The following is an 18,087-nucleotide window of genomic DNA, read 5'->3' as shown; positions in this document are numbered from 1 at the left end:
TTTTGGTGGGACATTGGGACTGTGAGGGTCTGGCTGTGAAAGGTGTTTGAATTCTCTCTGCTGGAGAGGCCTGTTTAAAGGAAAACTGGTATACTTTTGTGTTACCATTGCTATCATCGTATTATCCTGGATGTGTACTTGATTCCTAATCCCTGGGTCATTCACGCTGCTTCTGTATTGGTTGGCATTCCTGCTCTATTCAGGTGCACGTCGACTGGCTCCCTTGGCTGCCGAATTCAAGTGCATGCTCAGCTGAGTGTGGCAAGGACACCATGCCCATGTGCACTGCTTGTAGACACTAAATTGTACATACAGATAGGAACAAAACATTTATATATAAACAGTGTACAAACGTGTATAAATACATGCACACAGGCGCGTGGGTGTATGTATTGGCTGAACTGACAGTGCTCTTCCTGCCTGCCTGCTCAGATGCAGAGCACTCAGCCAGTAACCAGTGGCTTCTGAGAGCATTTTAAAGAGTAAACAGATGTGCATGCATAGATAGATATATATATATATGTAGGCTTACATATACATGCTAAACATTTCTATGTTCCTCTCAGTACTTTCTTGAAGAATGAGGTTTTGTCATTTCCCTGTCCATCCAGTACCTATACTATTACCTCAGTGTAACCTGATGGATTAGTCAATATTTGGGTTTTCCAAGTTGATTCACTTAGCAGGAGACTAAGATAATTGGAGCAGGCATTCATCTGATGTCATTGTGTTCATCTCGCAGAGCGCACAAGCAGTGAGCTATTTTCCCCTGAACGCAGCAGGATCCAAACAGGAGGGGTTGCTATGACCACAGCTCCAAGCTTCTCCCCAGCCAACCCCGAAACAAAAATATATTTAGCCCTTTCTCATCATGATTTTATAAGCGCCTCCCTAGCCATTTTTAGATCTGATTTGCCACCTTTTTCCTGCCAGTTTCTTACTGCGCCACCTCTCCTGCGCTCGGCTTCGTTGGCCTTTCGCATTCACACACGAAGTGCGCGTGGAAGTCTTCCAAGGGCGCACCTCGGCTCATGCCAGCAGCCTCGCTGACAGGTGGTGCTTTGTGCAGTGGCACGCATTGTTTCAGCTGCCTGGCCTGCAAGGGGGGCCCCTCTTCTTTTGGCCTCAATTGGGAGGGCTGCGGTCGCTTTTGGGGGGGTGGGCAGTTCTTGGCAGGATTCTGGTCGGCAGGAGGTTCGCTTCGAACGGGAAACATTCGTTTCCCCCTTGAGGACGTGGGTAACGCCGCGGGGGCCCGCTGCCCCGGGCAGGTGCGACAGGCGTGGGGCGGCGGCTCGGGCGCACGCCCCAACGGCTCCTTCGCGCCCTAGGGCCACAGAGCACACCCCCGCCGCGCGAACGCCAACGCCGCCCGGGGCACTTTAAACGGTTGCCGCTTCGCCCCGCCCCTTTTTTGATCGCCGCTCCGCCAGTCGCCTTTGGCGCGCGCCTTGGCCCCGCCCCACTCCGCCAGGACGGCCAATCCCAGCCGGATTTGTGAGATTCGAGCGATGGGAACGTACCATTGCCAGGAAGCGGGGGAGGAGCCGAGAGCTTGAAGAGGCAGTGGGGGAGTAATTGCGTCCTTTTATTGTTCGCTGCCGCGCTTGTTGCGTGTCTAAGACATTCACTCTTCTCCCCTTCATCTTCCCTCTTTCAAAGCACCATAGGCCTCCGGTTAGAGCCTCCGTTTTCTGCCGTCGACCCCTTGACTTCGTGTGTGGCTTTAAGGCAACCGGAGGGGTGGGGGCGGGTGCGGGGGCGGGCTTCCCGCCCGTGGGGCGGGGCCTGTCGGGCCGGGGCAGCGGTAGCTGCCAAGGTGTGTGTGCGCGCGCGCCGCCGCTGCCGTTTCACCCGCCGCCTCCCTCCCTTTGGCGGGTAGGGTCGGGCCGCTCCGCTCCGCTCCGCTCGGGGCCGGCAGCCTGACGGGCGGAGCGCGGCGCCACCCGCTGCAGAGGCGCCTCGGGCTGTGCCAGCCCTGCGACCGCCGCCCACCGGAGCAGCATGAGGCGAAGGTAAGTGCGGTGGCGGAGTCCCTCCGCCCACACCGCCGTCCATCGGGAGGGGAGGAGAGGAGAGCGGGCGGGTTGCGGCGCGGTGCGGTGCGGCAGGTAGGGTGGCCGGTACCCGGCCGCGCAGGCGGGCGGAGGAGGAGGAGGAGGAGAATCCGCTTCATCCCTTGGCATCGCCCGGGGAGCGGCCTGGCGCGGCGCCTCCGGCGCTGGCAGCGGCGCAGGGGTCTGTGCGCGGGGCCGGGGCGGGGGCCGTGCGGGCCCGGAGGGAGCGGCCGAGGCTGACAGCGGGCGGCGGGGGCACCGCCGCGAAACCCGATCTCCGGGGCGGCCCGCGGCTGGTCCTCGCCGGCTCCCTGACCCGATTACACGGCTCGGCGCCGGCGAGGAACGAGGCGGTGGCAGCCGGGCGTCAGCCCCGGGAACCCCCGGGCGCTCCCTCGCCGGAGGGGGCTGGCTCGGCGAAAGGTACCGGCGCATCTCCGTCCCCTCGTCCCGAGCCGGGAGGAGGAGACGGCGGTGGCCGTACGCGGTGCGGGCAGGCTGCCTGCGGGAGGGCTTGCCCTCCCGGGCGGGGGGCAGCGTTCGTCCCCGCCGGCGGGGTCGCGCCGGGGTGCCTTGATGGCCTGCTTCGCCTTCCCGTCGGCTTTGTCGCTGATACTGGGGATGAACTTCACAGCGATGACTACCACAGTGTCATAAAGTGCTCCTGCTGCCTCCGTCGTCAGAGAGCTTGTGACACCTTCGCAAGAGAAACGGCACATACTGGCTTTGTGTTGTGTAGGCTTCTGCTTGCTTCGCGGACCTGAGGCTTTAGCCTTTTTATTGTCACTCTAGGTATGTTCAGTGCAAGGGATGTCTAGCTTTCTGATGCTTTTGTCTCTCTTCTGCTTTTTTTTTGGCAGGCTGTTGTCCTAAGATGTGTTTAGGGTGTTAGAATACTTAACAGGGCTGACTGCTTCTAAACATAGGGTTCCTTCTCTTTTTATAATATAAAAACCTGCTTATACATTCACTGTAACAGCTTCGTTCCATATTCTGAAGAAGTCATCTCTTACCTCATGCGGTCATCCAAGGTTAGCAATCAACAATAACTTTTGTTGAGATGGAGGAATACTTTCCAAGTCTGGCACTACAAAAATTGCCACTTCCTTTGTTGATGCTGTTGTACTGCTTTGAAAGGTTAACGAACTGAAGAGTCTGTGGAAAATCTCTTTGAGGCTTAAGGCTTAAAATTAGGGTTCTTAGTTATTCTGCACTTTAAATGTAGTGGGTTGGTGATGGGTGTCGATGGCTTAGGGGAAGCTGAGCAAATAAATGGCCTCTCACTGGAGAATCTGGATATACAGAAACTGACTATCCTTTAGGGCCCATTTTAGTTACAAACTGTGAAAGCTACAAGTTGACCGAGCTTTAAAAAAACCCAGTAAACAAGATTTTCTGTCTATAACTAAGAACTTACTTGAAATTGACTTATTTTCCCAATAGTTATGCTAATACCTCTTTCTGCATTTCTTTTACAGAATGTGCTTATTCTGCTTATTTTTTCACTGTCACATTTTCAGCACTTGTGTTTGGGTTGGTCATACTGCAGGGATGTGTTTGGTAAAAATAACTCACTACATGGGAATTCACTTCTTTAATCACGTGAATATTTCTACTGGTCTAAGAGTCTGTGAAAGCTTACTTGCACTAAACTAGATTTAGAGTTAGATTGAAGTTGGCAGTGTCCCTTTAAACCAGCCAAAAGTCCACTGCGCATTCATCTGCAGCTGAAAATGAAGTCACGCTACAGTTAAGAAAACAGATGTATGTCTGTATTTAGCTTGCAGCGTGCTGAAGCACTGATGTCCAAGAACACAGATAGATATAACTAGATATATTAGACTTGTATTAATTGATATCTTAAATTAGAGTTGGAAGGTACGCCTTATAGCTAATTGGTGAAGTTGGAACTCCTGAAGTTCTTAAATTAATGGACATGGGAACTCCTCTGAACTGTTCCAGGATAGCCATAAAGATTTTTCTTTTAACAGTTATTTTTAAGGATTTGTGCAGAAAAAATAACTGACAGTTATGCTGACTATGAATGACATGTATCTGAATTTCAATTTTCATAAATTTTCATACAAATCCTTTTCCTGACTAATCCTGTGTGTTAGGAAAGGTTCTGTAAATAGTATGTGACTGTATATTCCTGGTATAAACCTGAACACAGCTGCTTGAGGTCAGGATGACATTTTATTCTAAGCTTTCTTGCCTCTCTGGTTTTCAAATATTCTACAAACATGCCTCCCGTTGGAAATCGTAGTTATTTTGCAGATCTCCTTCGATAAAGACTACAGCACTGTTACTTTTCCATGAGAGCTTGACTTATTGTACATGTGGTAATGCAGAGCTGATGACATGTTGCTTTTGGAGAAAGCTGAAGTAGAATTGGTCCTTAGTTGGGTGTGCTTCTCTCACCTTGAAGGATTTCAAAATGACTTCTCAGTCACTTAAGTAATCCATGAATGGATTAGATTATTTTTTTTTCTCCTTTGCAAACACAAGGGCTGTTTTGCTGATGTAATCTTAGAGTAGTGTTCAAGGTAGCTCTAGGTGAAGGGAGAGGGAGAACTGTCCGTGCTGCTGCTCTCCGTCTTTGGTAGAGACGGAAAACTTCCACTCTTTTTTGACTGTGTCATGGAAAATTGCCTGTGAGAGCAACAGCAGAGCAGGTACATGGGCTTTATTTGGTGTTACAGCTTTTGTAATATTACTGTGGAGAAGGTGTAGGCAGCTGTGGTAACAAGTTGGTCAAAACTTGTTTCTGCCATGCAGCCCTGATGTTTTACAAATCTGTTCTCTGCCAGTTGATCTACATCTTAATAGCCTGAGGTGGAAAAATCCTTTCATTTACAACTGAGGCCAGGGCTACGCTAAAACCTTCCATCAGTGTACCTGTCGACCAGGGATATGAGCTGTTGTATGTAAGGTCGTTGCACAGATTCAGTTATAGGAGTAAAGCACATGTGCGCTGTTAGGGCTTGTCTTAACACTGTGGTCTGTTGTTAACATATGGGTGTGAAATGCAGCTTTGCCAATGTACTGTGCGGCTGTTCTGATACTGCCGAGATATTCCTGGTGCGGATGTGATCTGAGAGAGTTTTCCTGGGCGAGTGTTTTTACTGTGGCAGATCCTAACGATAATCTCACCTTTCATTTAAAAAAGGGAGGAGGGGGGGAAGTTCCTGCTGGGAAATCCAGGAAGTGGCTTTTTACATGAGCTCCATTAAGGAGCCGTGCTTGTGTTTTCTTAGCTTTCCCAGCTGCACCAGAGCCTAGAACTGACTTTAGCCTTGCAAACCAGCAGAATGTAAGTGAGATGTCAGCTATGGAGATGCTGTTCATAATTTGATAGGTGAAAATAAAGCAGTAATGATACTGATCCAGTGTTCATGCTGCTATTTGGAAATGATGTGGTAAGATACAAGAGGCAGGCACTGTTTGTTTGCTAGGAGGGGAGCCCAAAGCAGTGGAGACAGAGCGAGAGCTAAGCTAGCATAGGCACATCAAATCCACCATCCTTTCCTTCCTTTTTCTCTCCCTCCCTCCCCCAGCTGAATGACATCTTCTGTTGTAATTGCACAAGGAAGAGGGAGAAAGGGAAAAGTGCATCTGGGAGAACCCAAGAACATGCATTCTGAGAAATGAGACCTGCACGTAGATGGTGTTTCTGAAGGGTATGAAAACATTTGGATTCCAACAGTGTGTTTGGGATGTGCAGTCACTGAATTCTTTGTTGTCTGTTTCTGCAGTCTTCTAATTCTGAGGTAGTTGGAATAGGTAGTTGATAGGGCTCTAACAGCATTTGGTTTCTTTGTGTAAACTTTAAACTGACATAGATCATAGCTCTCCTCATTCTCCTTTCTATATTGTATCTTGATTTGAAGAGGCACTGTGATGCTCTTATGTATGGAGTGGCTTGTGATAGGAATTCGGTAGCCAGATGAGAGAAGCAGTTTAAAGAAGGGAAGGTTGCGCACCTGGGTGGGCAGCCTCTCTTTTGACCTCCCTTTTTTTTTCTTTTAAAGTTTAATCAAGCAGCAATTATTTGGCTTGGTAGCAAGAGGGAACTGAAGGATGTTTTTCTTTGTTTTTTGAAATATTGGAATTCTGTGAAACTAGGAAAGGAAATCCGAGTTCTTACTCTTCGTAGACAGCAGTAAATTAACAATAGAATTATTTCAATTTCAGGAAAGAGGAACCTATTTCATCTCACACTTCCTAGGGAGAGTTCATAACTTCTGCTAAAGGTATTCAGTAGCAGCATAGCTTCTTTCTGAAGACAGAAACCTGATCAACTGTTCTGAAACTGTTGTTTTTGCAATGGACCACAGGAGAAACTGCATTTCATTTTTGAGAAGGGGCACTGAAGAAAGCTATGTAAATTGTGAAGAAAACTTTTTTTGCTACATTCCTGTCTCTCTCAGCCTGTCATCTCTGCCTTCTCCCCAGATCTTTATCTGGCTTACATGTTAACCTTTTTCATTCTTTCTCTACAATGTCTCTGAGATACGATCTTTTATGTCTAGCCACATGGTTAAAACTAGTCTAGGCTGCCCTCGCTTTGTGTCTGGATTTCTTTTTGACACTCAACTGTTCAAAACAGTGACCACTTTTACTGAAAGTGAGTTTTTTTTTTTTTGTCTGCCGTTAAGAGTTTTAGCAAATGATTCCTATGTGGGGTCCTACAACTACAGACGTAAGCTAATTTGCTTCTTGGTCCTTTTCAACTGTCATCTGGAGTGGCATACTGTGGAGAATTTGACATGTAGTCCCACCTTAGGCCACAGCTTATCTTTATGTGGGTTTTTGCCTTTTTGCTGTGCTCGCTTCTTTCTTTGGATCCACTTGTCCAGTGATCATTTCGTCCATTGAGTTGGAATCTCTGTGTGCAAGAAGTGTGTTTTCTTGTTTTGCTCCTATATAGCATGTTGCATACTGCAGTTCTGATTTAGACAGGTGATCTCAAACATTATCGTAGGATACAAAACAAAGGTAAAATTCTGCCATTTTGTGTTTTCTGTGCTGTTTCCTATGGGTCTTCTGCTGTGTCTGCCTTGCATTAGGGTTCCAGTTGTACAGTTTAATTAAAACCTGGGAAATAACCCACTTATTGCTTCAACTTCCTCTTTGACCAGCAGGAAAATTGTTCTGTCTTACTGCTTTCTGCCCTGCTGTTTGGAAATAATTCTTCTGAATCTGCAGTGCTTTGAAGGGAGGCAAGGCTTGCTGGGAGCTGTTGTGGTTGAGGGAAGAGGACATTTCAGTGTCTTGCAGACTTTTAATAAATCTCTTCCTTTCAAGCTTTACTTAGTTATATCCTTTATCATCATGGCTGCAAGATGCTTTGGAATGAACTTTGGGTGGCGCATCTGAGGAAGTCTTAGGGTATAATCTTGTACTCTTCTGAGTAACTTTTGAACTAAAGTGACTTAATAGATAGTGTAACTTTTATATAGACCTCCTTTTACATTATGAAGATATCTTTACCCTGAGTCTGTGGGGAGAATTCTCTCTGGAAGTTAAAGTGTAGGCAGAACAGCAGCAGTTTTGTAGGATCATATCTTGTTATCTTTGCCATGCAAGTAAAAGTGCTTGTGGCCGTGTGAGTTCTATCTAACATTTAGGTCTTTTTATGGCCTTGGTGGAACTGCCTTGGTGTAATGGGTTGGTTGGGCAGCCCTTCTTGCCCTTCTCTTAGTTTTTCTAAATATGCCATGTATACTTACACAGCTATTAAAAAAGGCTTCTCTTGTTGGTCCTATGAAAAGGATAGTATAAACTTTGCTTAATTTTTTTGAGATACTGCAGCTTGTAGCAATTTGCACCATTTAACACTTGTTTACTATTTTTTTTTTCAGGATTCATTAAAGAAATGAGGGCTCTAACCCAGTTAAAGAGCACAAAGCCAATTGACACCTAGCCAGTAAGACCCATGTAACAGACCACTCTGGATGTTATGTTGAGCAGTGTCCTCCAACACTTGCAATATCATGGTTATGTAACTGAAGAAATGAAGGGGAGGACAGTAGACGTCCTAATCTCTATTGTGTGGTAATCTGCACAGAAATGAGGGGTGGAGGCAGGTGTTTGCCTAGGAGTCTTGCTTTGAACAGTCAAATCCAAGAATGTTTCGCTGATCTCCTTTTTTTTTATTTCTTTAATAACAGTCTGTGTACATTGTGTATAGTACTCCATCTGCTATAAACAGAGTTCTGCTCAGTTTGTGAAATAAAAGCCAAATTAGACTATATCAGGAAGGATAAATGGTTTTGGGGAATGTGGCATGCTTTTGATGATTCACTTAGCCACGCTAAATCACTAATTAAGTGAGTCTCCCATTCAGAATTCTCTAGAGCTGTGCCTCTTCCTGTGTTGATTGTAAAGAGGGACTGGTTTGGAGTTAGCCTTTGTGTATAGTTTCCTTGGTGAGCCTGGGAAGGCTGATACCTCACACCTAGTATTTCAAGCTTCTTCTAGATCTCTTAAGTGTCATTTGTCTTGCTGCTTATAAACAGAATCTAAATGTACTGTGGAGTTTCCAGGGAGATTAGGAGTGCTTATGCATCCAGGAAAAGGCTAGGTGTCAGCGATACTTGGTCTGCTTCCAGTACACCAGAAGAGAGGAGTTTATACATGTGAAAATGGAGGAGTTATCCAGAAGGTATGACAGCATCAGTAGCAGCAAATCTCCCCTAATAATTTTCCACAGTGATAATATTCAGTGTTCCCTCAGAGAAAAAAGACAGATGGGCTACAGCTGAGCCCATCATTGTACCTTATACTTTTCTTGGTGCTTTTGCTTTGCCTATAATGCCTGTTGCATTACACATGCCTGGAGACCCACCTAGGACTCTGCTGTGTCAAATATTGTATTAAAACATAGTAAAGAAGTCCCCCCTCTATGACAATTTTTTTTTTAATAAGCTAGATGAGAGTTGAAGAAAGCAGATATGATTTTTCTGTTGATGTGTAGAACGGCAAGTGCTGGGAAGTTTTGAGTTCAGTGTATTGAATAGAATATTATTTGACAGTGAATTTATTTCAGGATGTGAACCAACCTTCAAATCATTCAGTGGGACACTTCTAAAGCTGCAAAATGTAAACTGTGTGGGCTTATGAGAAGGTATGTATCTGTGAGAGGTATATATTTGTGTCATGTAGGGACCTTTGTCTTGGAAGAAGCAGTTTGCATTCAGGACAAGTGTTCCTTTAGCTCCACTCAACATGGTCAGGGTTCATGACATTGAGTGGACTTGCTTCTGAACTGTCCCTCAGACACCTCTCTGCACTCTAATCACACTTGTTCCTGTTTCCCTGGTCTCATGTTGTACCCAGACAGTAGGTGATAGGACTTACTAAAATCAGAAGAAGAATAAGGTATTCCAGGTGGCCAGCTTGTATGCTAAGCCAGTTCCACAGTCTGCTGATACAATTCTTCATACAGTTGTGCTCACGAGTGCATTCACAGTGTGTTTCATAAGGGGAGGGAGGAGTCTCCTGATCCATGTTCCCCCTGGGGCAGGAGAGAGATCTTCTTTGAGTATGCTGTGTGTACAGCGTGTAGCCCCTCTCTCATCTCTTCCAGGTCTGCTTGTTTGGTTTTTGACTGCACTTTTCCCTCCCATCTCTTTTTGTGCCCTTCCTACCCAGTGCATTCCCAAGATGCAGAACCTTCTTCTGGCCACATTCAGACTGAGTAGCTCTGGGGAGTGGGTCTGGCATCCCAGCAACGATGGACTATGTTTCTGGTGTCTTATCCTTGCATCTCAGAGCATGGTGCTAATGGAAAACTGGCTTTTTGGGTGCCTTCAGAGAGCAGAGTGTGCTGTTCAGGTTTGTTATTCAGTGTTCCTTCTGATTTCATCCACCTACATGTTTTTGTTCCTTTAATACACTGCTCTCTTTTTCTGTTTCGCATTCCCCACAGGCATTCCCCCCCTCTGCCCCCCTCCTGGCAGTTTATTGACTTGCCCTTCTTTGGTGCATGGAGGAGAAACTACTGAATTTTGCTAGCAATAGCCATAAGTTTGTTCTTAACAGGAGGATCCAGTAGGAACATAGGATGCATCCGGGGCATGTCTTGTGGACTGGATTAGCTGTGCAGTTTGCTGTATTATTTCCTTGGAGGGGAATTAGTTAATGTTGATTTAGAAATAGTATAGTCTCAACTGTGATCTAAACCAGCTAAATTGCTTGGAGAGTGTCACTTGAGATGTTTCCTTCCTCTGTAGGAGAATTCTTCTGCTGATGTGCCCTTTTGTGGATGATTGTCTAGATGTCTCATCTGTCTGGAGAGGCTTGTTTTTAGTGCTATGTGCTCTCTGGAGAGTTTATTTTTAAATAGTTACTGAAGCAACAGTCTTCTAAAATGCTGCAGTGTTAGGATAGAAGGAACTAAAGTGTTTAGTAATCCTCTAAAAGGGTAAATTGAAAAAATATATTTATCTCTTCTATTCTCTAAGGCTAGCTGAAAGTGTTGATGAAACTGTGTTCTAGAAGATGACTTGTTTACTTCCTAATTTTCTTCCTCAAAACTCCTCTGCTCTTGTTTTTGACAATATTTCACTTTGGGAATGTCTACAATTTAAACTAATGTTTTATTTCAGGAGCTGCTGTTGCACTATCCTTCATTCTGTGCTATAAAAAGCTGACTTATTTTCACCTGTGGTGAATTCTGCCATCCTAAGACGGGCTGCATCTTGAGATAGTCACCTTGGAACTGTGGTTCCCATGGAGCAGTATGGTGCTATTACACAAGCGAAATAACTTTACTTTCTTGAGGAGGAGCATTTTGTAAGTCTTCCTTCTTTGTGCCAAAAACCTGGGGAATTTACTGTTTACCCTCTGCCAGAAAATTTCAAATAGAATGTTTTTCAAGAGCTCAGATTTCCTGGTTGTGTTGTACTCCTGCAGCATTGTAGAGGTTCTACTTTATATAATTTTCTTTCTTAATCTAAAGTCAGATGAGTTGTGTCAGTACAACAATTGCATCTAACAAAGTTATTGTATTCATTTGAAATCATATAATGCTATTGATAAATCAGATGATTAATCAAATGTTGCAAAATGTCACCTTTAAGTATAAGGAGTTGTCTTTTTCTAAGTCGTCATTCCTTTGCTGCTCTACTCTGTTACTCTTCAGCTATCACAAAAGGCCCTTTGTTGTTCATTTGACTGTTAAACTACACTTATTTTATGCTTCATCAAACTCTTAATGAGCTCAAGGTTTATAATATCAAAAGTCTGGATCTGAAAGGGTGAGAGAAGCTAATCGTTTTCGTAAAGCTGCAGGGATCAACCAGCATGCAGGAAAACATCCCAGGCAGTCATAGAATCATAGAAGGGTTGGAAGGGACCCTCAAGGGTCATCTAGTCCAACCCCTCTGCAAGGAGCAGGGACATCTCCAACCAGATCAGGTTGCTCAGAGCCCCATCCAACCTGGCCTTTAATGTTTCCAGGGATGGGGCTTCCACCGCCTTTCTGGGCAACCTTGTTCCAGTGTTCCACCACCCTCACTGTAAAAAAATTTCTTCCTAGTATCTAATCTAAATCTATCTCCCTCTATTTTAAAACCATTACCCCTCGTCTTGTCACAACAGGCTGTACTGAACAGTCTCTCCCCATTTTTTCTAGTAGGCCCCCTTGAGGTACAGTCAAGGCTTTTTTTGGTGGTAGAGGGCAATGGTGGCAAACTCTTTATTATGCATTCATGCAAACCATAATGATAACTTACAGGCATCATGCTTTCTCACAGTCAGGATCTGCTGGTGAATTCAGCTCTTGGGCATAGTACTTTGGTTCTAGACTTCTAAGAAAGCTGAGAATTTCAGAAACATGAAGTACAATAAAGCTGAAAGAGAGAGTACTGAAAAGAAAGGAATGAACAAGATGGCTTAGTAGGTTCAAGGTGCCTAGGTCAGACTTGACCCAGCAAGCCAGTGTCTGCTGCACACTAGCTGATCTCAGTTGTTTTTTTCCTGTTGGTGTCACAACAGAGGTCAATCTTGAAGGCAAGGCTCTGAAATGAACTGAGAATAAAGTGTTGTGAGATGAACATAGTAAATTAAGATGAGTGTTAATTTCTTCTCTTGGATTTGAGGATGAAATGCCTTACAATGTTGTGCTAATTACGGCAATTCAGGAAATGATTCACAAGAGTGGGTAGCTGAGTGTGGTCCTTCTAACAGCTGTCTTAGCTTAAGCTAGGTCGACTTATTTGTTGGAATTGTACTGTGCTTACTACAACGGCAATTGCAAATGCTCAGTTTTAATTTCTATGGTTTCATTGAATGGAGTGCTCTGACACCTGCCAGAAGAATGGAAGCAGCCCTGAGCCTGTCTACAAAATCAGACACTTTGGTTTGTATTTAGAAAAGTTTCTGTAGAGTGGAATGGGCCAGAAGTTTTTTTTCGGTGCTGTAAATTGAATGCTAGCCCGTGTAACACAATGATGACATTTAGTGTTGTTACACCACTATTGCACAGTTTTACTGGAGTTTGCAGCTTGCTGCATCATGTAGGGTCCAATATGGAGGCAATATCCTTAATAAGTATTGGGGAATGTGAGAGCAAGTAGATTCTGTGATCCTGATCTCAAATGCAGTAATGACTCAAAATATATAATATTAAAATACATTTTTTAGTTGTAAAAAATTATATTGTCCCGTTTCCCCAAGTAGAAATGCATAATATATTATTGTTCCCATTTAGCGGGGTAGCTCCTGCTGTGCAAAATGCAAATTGCTGTGACTTTGGAGCTTATGCCACAGTTTTGCACAGCAAATGCATGCAGTGTCTATGGGGTTTCAGTTACGACAGCAAAGTCTTTAGGTGGCTAGAACAAGGTCACGGGTGTGAGATTAACTTGCATACAGCAGTCCTTGTTGTGGAAAGGAATGTTTGGCTGGCATTAACTTTTTATAAGCTGGTAATATTCAGGTACTGCCGAAAAAATATCTTTTCTAAGAAGGTCTTAAAAATGGTAGAGATATGAACCCTAGCCATCCCCTTCAACTCTGGGTTCAAAAGGGCTTTTCTTTAGAGGTGGAGGAGGGAAAAAACATGATGGGCTGAGCAGGCTTTTAGTAAGCATGTTGTAACTTGTGACAACTTAGTGGTGTAGTAGACAATATCAGCAGGATGCAGTTGTTGTATCTTAGAACGGTGATCAGTGGCTAGCAGTGGAAATGAGCTGAGACCTTACTTCTCTCCCAGGCAAGGCCCTGACCATAAGGAGTTAAAACTTGGAAAGGAATGAACTGAGGTCAGCAGCACAAATACTCTGTTCAGTAAATAATTTTCTTTGTATATTGACTCCATTCTTTTACTCATTATTTGCTCCACTTATTCTTTTCCCTTCCTACACACACACACTCACGCACGCATGATTTTTCTGGCTTTATTATTCTCTCTTGCCCTCGTTATCACCTTCCAATAGCCACTTGTCGCTGTGACCCACCCTCTGGCTAAGGGAGCTGTAGATGATAGGTTTACTGGGAAGGAACCACCCTCAATCTGGGGTGTACACCTATGTTCAGCTTAGAAGATGCGAGGCTGTTTTCCAGCTGCTCCTGCGATTCTGCTTGCTCTGAGCACTGCAGTGGCTATACAGAATGCAGCGCGCAGAAGGGAGAAGGCTGTTAAGCCAAACAGAGAAGAATTAAGAGCTGTTGCCCACCTTCTTCTCACCTTGGTGGCAGGCTGTGAGCTCCTGGGTGAGTGCACATCTGGTACGTGGCATTTGTTGTTCCAAGATTGGAGGGGAAATCCGCTAAATAGCTGTGCTGTTACTGAGAATTCGGGTGAATGTAGGACGAAGCATTGGTTAATGTTAGAGTCTGCAAAACATAGCAGACTTTTATTATAATGCTTGGACGTGATGCTATGAAAAGAGAAAAAGGTTTTAAGGGTCTTGTATCTGAGGATCCACAGAAACCAGCTAGAGGAGAAAGTAAGATTTTGGGGGTTGAGTGACCTTGAATGTCTGCTCCAGTGAAACAATCCATGTGTGACTGGTATTTTGGAAAATATTTTCTGGGAGGCCCTTTTGTTAGGGGGGAGCAGTTTAAATGTCCTGCATCCATTCAGAGATCCATTTTGATTTTTCAATAAAAGTGTAATAGCTGCTACTTGTCACCCTTTGTATGTGATTTTGTAAATGCTCCTGTCCCCAGGCTCCTAAAAGATGTGCCAAAACTCTTTCTGTGGATATTAAATCAACTTTAAAAAGCCTCACAGACAGAGTGAAATAGATGCTTAGCAGGTGTACTGTTGCGTGGCAACTATTGAGAAGACAGCCCGTGTATAATAATAAATATATACTTTTGGGTTGGGAGGGGGCTTTGGTTCTGCACCACTTAGCAATCTACAGTGTAAGAATTCTTGCCTGCTGTTGGAGTACAGCCTCTGTGTTCCTTCCCTTTCCCTTAGGGCACTGTTGTCTGCTTCATTCTTCTGAGATTTTTATGCTTTCCATTGTGTTTTCTTAAATAAAAAGGCAGCTCTAGAAACAAACAAACAAAATTCCTTTCTTGCTTGACTTGTGCTTTTCACTTAAAAATTATTTTCCTTTCCCTGGTATGGCAGCATTATTAAAACCAGGACTCTCTCAGCTAAGCTATTTTGCTGCAGAGCTAATGAGGTAAAGTGAACATAGGCACTAGGAGAGTTTTTTCCCCTTGGTTTAAATATTGATAGTAGCAAAGTTACAGATCTGAAGATTTTAAATCAAGACAATTGTTCATTGTTCTCTAAACAGACTTTAGATACAGCTTTTCTACAGCCACATTGTTCAGTGAAGTGCATTCCTTTTCAGTAAATAGACAGGCTTAAGGCCCTCAGGTTCTTCAGATCTCAAACAGTAGAAGCAATCATTAAACCTCAATACAAGTGGAAAACAACTGCAAAGCCGGGGGGGGGGGGGGGGGGGGATTAGTAGTGTCTTGTGCAGTGCCCCTACCTCCAGCTGCTTGTTTTTTTTGTTTTTTTTATCCTGGAGTGCTGTGTTCTCTTCTCTTCTCTTCTCTTGTCACACAGCACAACTGTCTGAGGAGTGCATGAAGAGTCTGATCAGAAAATTGATCTGGGTTTAAAAATAGCCTTGTTAGAATAGAAGATAGTGAACCTGGTCAGGTTTACTATGGAGTCCCATTACTACTGTAATGGTGTTACTAGACAGGTGGGGATGAATTGGTGATAAAGCAAAGATGGAGCACTGTCAGTGCTACTTGGGGGTATGAGGGGAAGTACAGTTAATGACAAAGTTGTTGCTTGATGGTCTTGTATTTGGGAGGACGTGCTTGATACCTGTGGAAAAAAGGGAGGAACATTGTTAAAAGAAGTATTAAAATGCTAGAGCTTCTGTGAAAGAAAGAGGCAACAGATGCAAGTTAATAAAGGACAGAAAATACAACTAGTGGTTAGATGAGGTGCCATACAATCACTATTTCTGTTCAACTATTATTTTTATTTTTCTGGTGTAGGATTTTGGTTCCTAGGCTTGTGTTCTGACCATGTTCTTGTGTTCTCTCTAGAGCTCTGACTGACAGATGGATGGAGCAGTACTTCTGAGAGAATGTAGTTGCTCTGTTAGCTGCTGTCTGCTTTCCCTCTTAGCTCGGTGAACTTCTTCAGATGTGCTTGTGTACTTGTGAACATGGTCACTTCTGCCTATATCAGCTTGTTTTGTAAAGAAAAATCACCTCTTTCTGTATGTGACCTCGTAATATTTATATTAGCAATATATATGCTACTTGCTTATGCTTAATTACCAGTCAATACATGACAAACTTGAGCCTTCTAGTAAGTGCAGCATTCTGATAACTGACTGCATTTTCCCACTGATTGATGATTAGAAACAGTTTGGTAAAATGTTGGAACACTAAAAAGCAGTGTTGATTTTTTTTTTTTAATTTTTTTTTGTAAAGGTAGTTTTCAGATGGATATTCAAAGTACCCATTTGTGTTACACAGATGTTTTTAGCCGTGTAGTTCCTCTTTATGACTCCTTTACAGGGCTTTGCGCTGATTCAGAAGGGCACCTTTTACAGTAGTGTGGCCTTAGGATGATGCTTTCATGTAAAAATAAGTAGAGGTGGACTGTATGTCAGCACTTGTTTGTGAGGTGGTCAGGTCGAATCGACTTAAACTCTTACTGTGCTCAAAGAGTGACAGAAGATGACTTTTCTTACTGCTTAAGATGAGCAGCCACTTTCAGGAATGGACTTTCTTGCCTCTCTGCAGAGAAGCTTGAATTAAGATGCCCTGCCTGCTCTGTGATGGAGGAGTGTAAACCAGGCATAGTCAGTGTAGTCTTAAAATAAATACTAGTGAAAAATCAGAGATCCTAACCTTGACGGTTCTGAATGTTACTCAGCTATACAAAGCTTAAAAGAGAAATTGAAAGGAAGTAAAACTGGAAAGGAAGGACCCATCTGTCTGTCTTATTTCACTGAACTTGCATATGAACCAGGGTGGAGCATGATATTGATAGTTGCTTTTCTGTCTTTCTCCTGTACTTTGCTCTCTAGTTTAGATACACATTTGCAGCATTGCAGGATTTCTGTCTGTAGCCTGTTCTTATCTAGGAAAGTAGCGTTACCTTTTAAACCAAGTTCTTTCATCTCTAGCTGTTCTGGCCATTTTAGAAAAGGAATAAAAGTCTGTGTCCTGTCAGTTTTTGAAGGGAGATAAATGAAATGCAGTGTTATTGTTTTAGTTGACCTTCATAAGCTTGTACACTGCTAGGGTAAGAATCTAGGTCTCTTCCTGTTGCTGGGATCAGTATGTGAAGAGGGAATGTTTCATTATCTTGCAGATGTGGTATATGTGTTTGTGGGTATGAATAGCAACTAATGAATATTTATGCATATACTAATGAAGCCCTACGCATGTTTTTACATATGCACGTGGGTATGGATTTGCAAGATACCAGTTTGGGTGTGAATAGATGCAGGCCTGGGAAAATTATGATAGCTTGTAACTGTGCGACTTGGCACATACCGTATGTACAAACGCATACTTGCGGAACAGTATTAAAAAGCAAAATAAATTTTTCTCCCCTCTCAAGAGAGTCATGAACCCTAGGGGTTTTTAAACCATAAGTACCACTTGCTGAAAATCTTAATTCCTATTTCCTGTCTTTAGTGACTTTTTGAATGGGAACCACTGTTGTGTGACACTGTTTACATCCCTAAGTAGGCAAGCCTAGTAATGCTGTAGGTGGGAAACTGAATGGTTTCTGAAACTGAGTGAACCTGACAACTTTTTCATATACTCTGCAATTTAGAATTTGGATGACTGGTGGTGAAGTTGGCAGTTTCATCAAACTGCATGTTGGGAGTTATCTCTAGAGATGTATGCACTGAGTGTGTTCTGTGACAAAGATGCCCCCTCCCCCTGTGCTTGCTTTTTTAAAAGAGATTGGTGATTCAGCAGATCAGATTTTGTAATGTAACTAAAAGTTGGGGTTTAGTTACAAAAATGCTTCCAAAATTAATAGTGTTTTTCCTTTGCCTACCTATGGTGTTATTGAAGCCCCCACTCATGACACCCGTAATGTTTCTGAAATTTCTGTCATACCTGATGATCCCCATGAACCACTTCTGTTCCTTTAACAAAATTATGTTGTAGCAAGAGCCTCAGTATTTGGTTCTGAAATAGTTCTGTTGGTGCAACTACCGTTCCGATTTAAGTTTTGAAAGTACTGATTCACAGGAAGGAACACAGACCCAGGTAAATTTTATGATTTTACTACGGAGTCTTGATAATTTGAGAAATGACAATACTGTGTTCTGCTCTCTCACTGTCTCCTTCTTGGTAGTCTTGTTTTTAAAAGGTGTTTGGCCTTTTCAGAGGACTGACTTAGTGGAGGCAGCCTGTTTTGCTTTTAACATTCACAGTATCTTTTAAAAAACTTGTTTCATTGTCTGTTCTGTCACTTTTGTCTGAAAGTTTCTATTGTTTATACTTTTAACACTACCACTGAACCCTTCTATTCCTCAGGCTAGCTGTGAGTTATTAATTA

The 18,087-nt window shown here is 43.6% G+C and overlaps 1 protein-coding gene across 1 annotated transcript in view; it reads left to right on the top strand.

Moving 5' to 3' along the window:
- The first annotated feature begins 1,877 nt into the window (after positions 1–1,877).
- The window catches only part of MICAL3 (microtubule associated monooxygenase, calponin and LIM domain containing 3), a 162,921-nt gene continuing 146,711 nt past the window's right edge, over positions 1,878–18,087 (top strand). The window contains exon 1 of the mRNA XM_086755798.1: positions 1,878–2,015. The gene's annotated coding sequence lies outside the window, so the exon portion shown is untranslated. The remainder of the gene's footprint in view (positions 2,016–18,087) is intronic.

The sequence above is a fragment of the Chlamydotis macqueenii genome, chromosome 1 (assembly GCF_036417535.1).
Source record: "Chlamydotis macqueenii isolate bChlMac1 chromosome 1, bChlMac1.mat, whole genome shotgun sequence".
In the NCBI taxonomy this organism is placed as follows: domain Eukaryota; kingdom Metazoa; phylum Chordata; class Aves; order Otidiformes; family Otididae; genus Chlamydotis; species Chlamydotis macqueenii.
The sequence above is the reverse complement of the archived record's forward strand: the minus strand, read 5'-3'. Positions and strand labels throughout refer to the sequence as shown.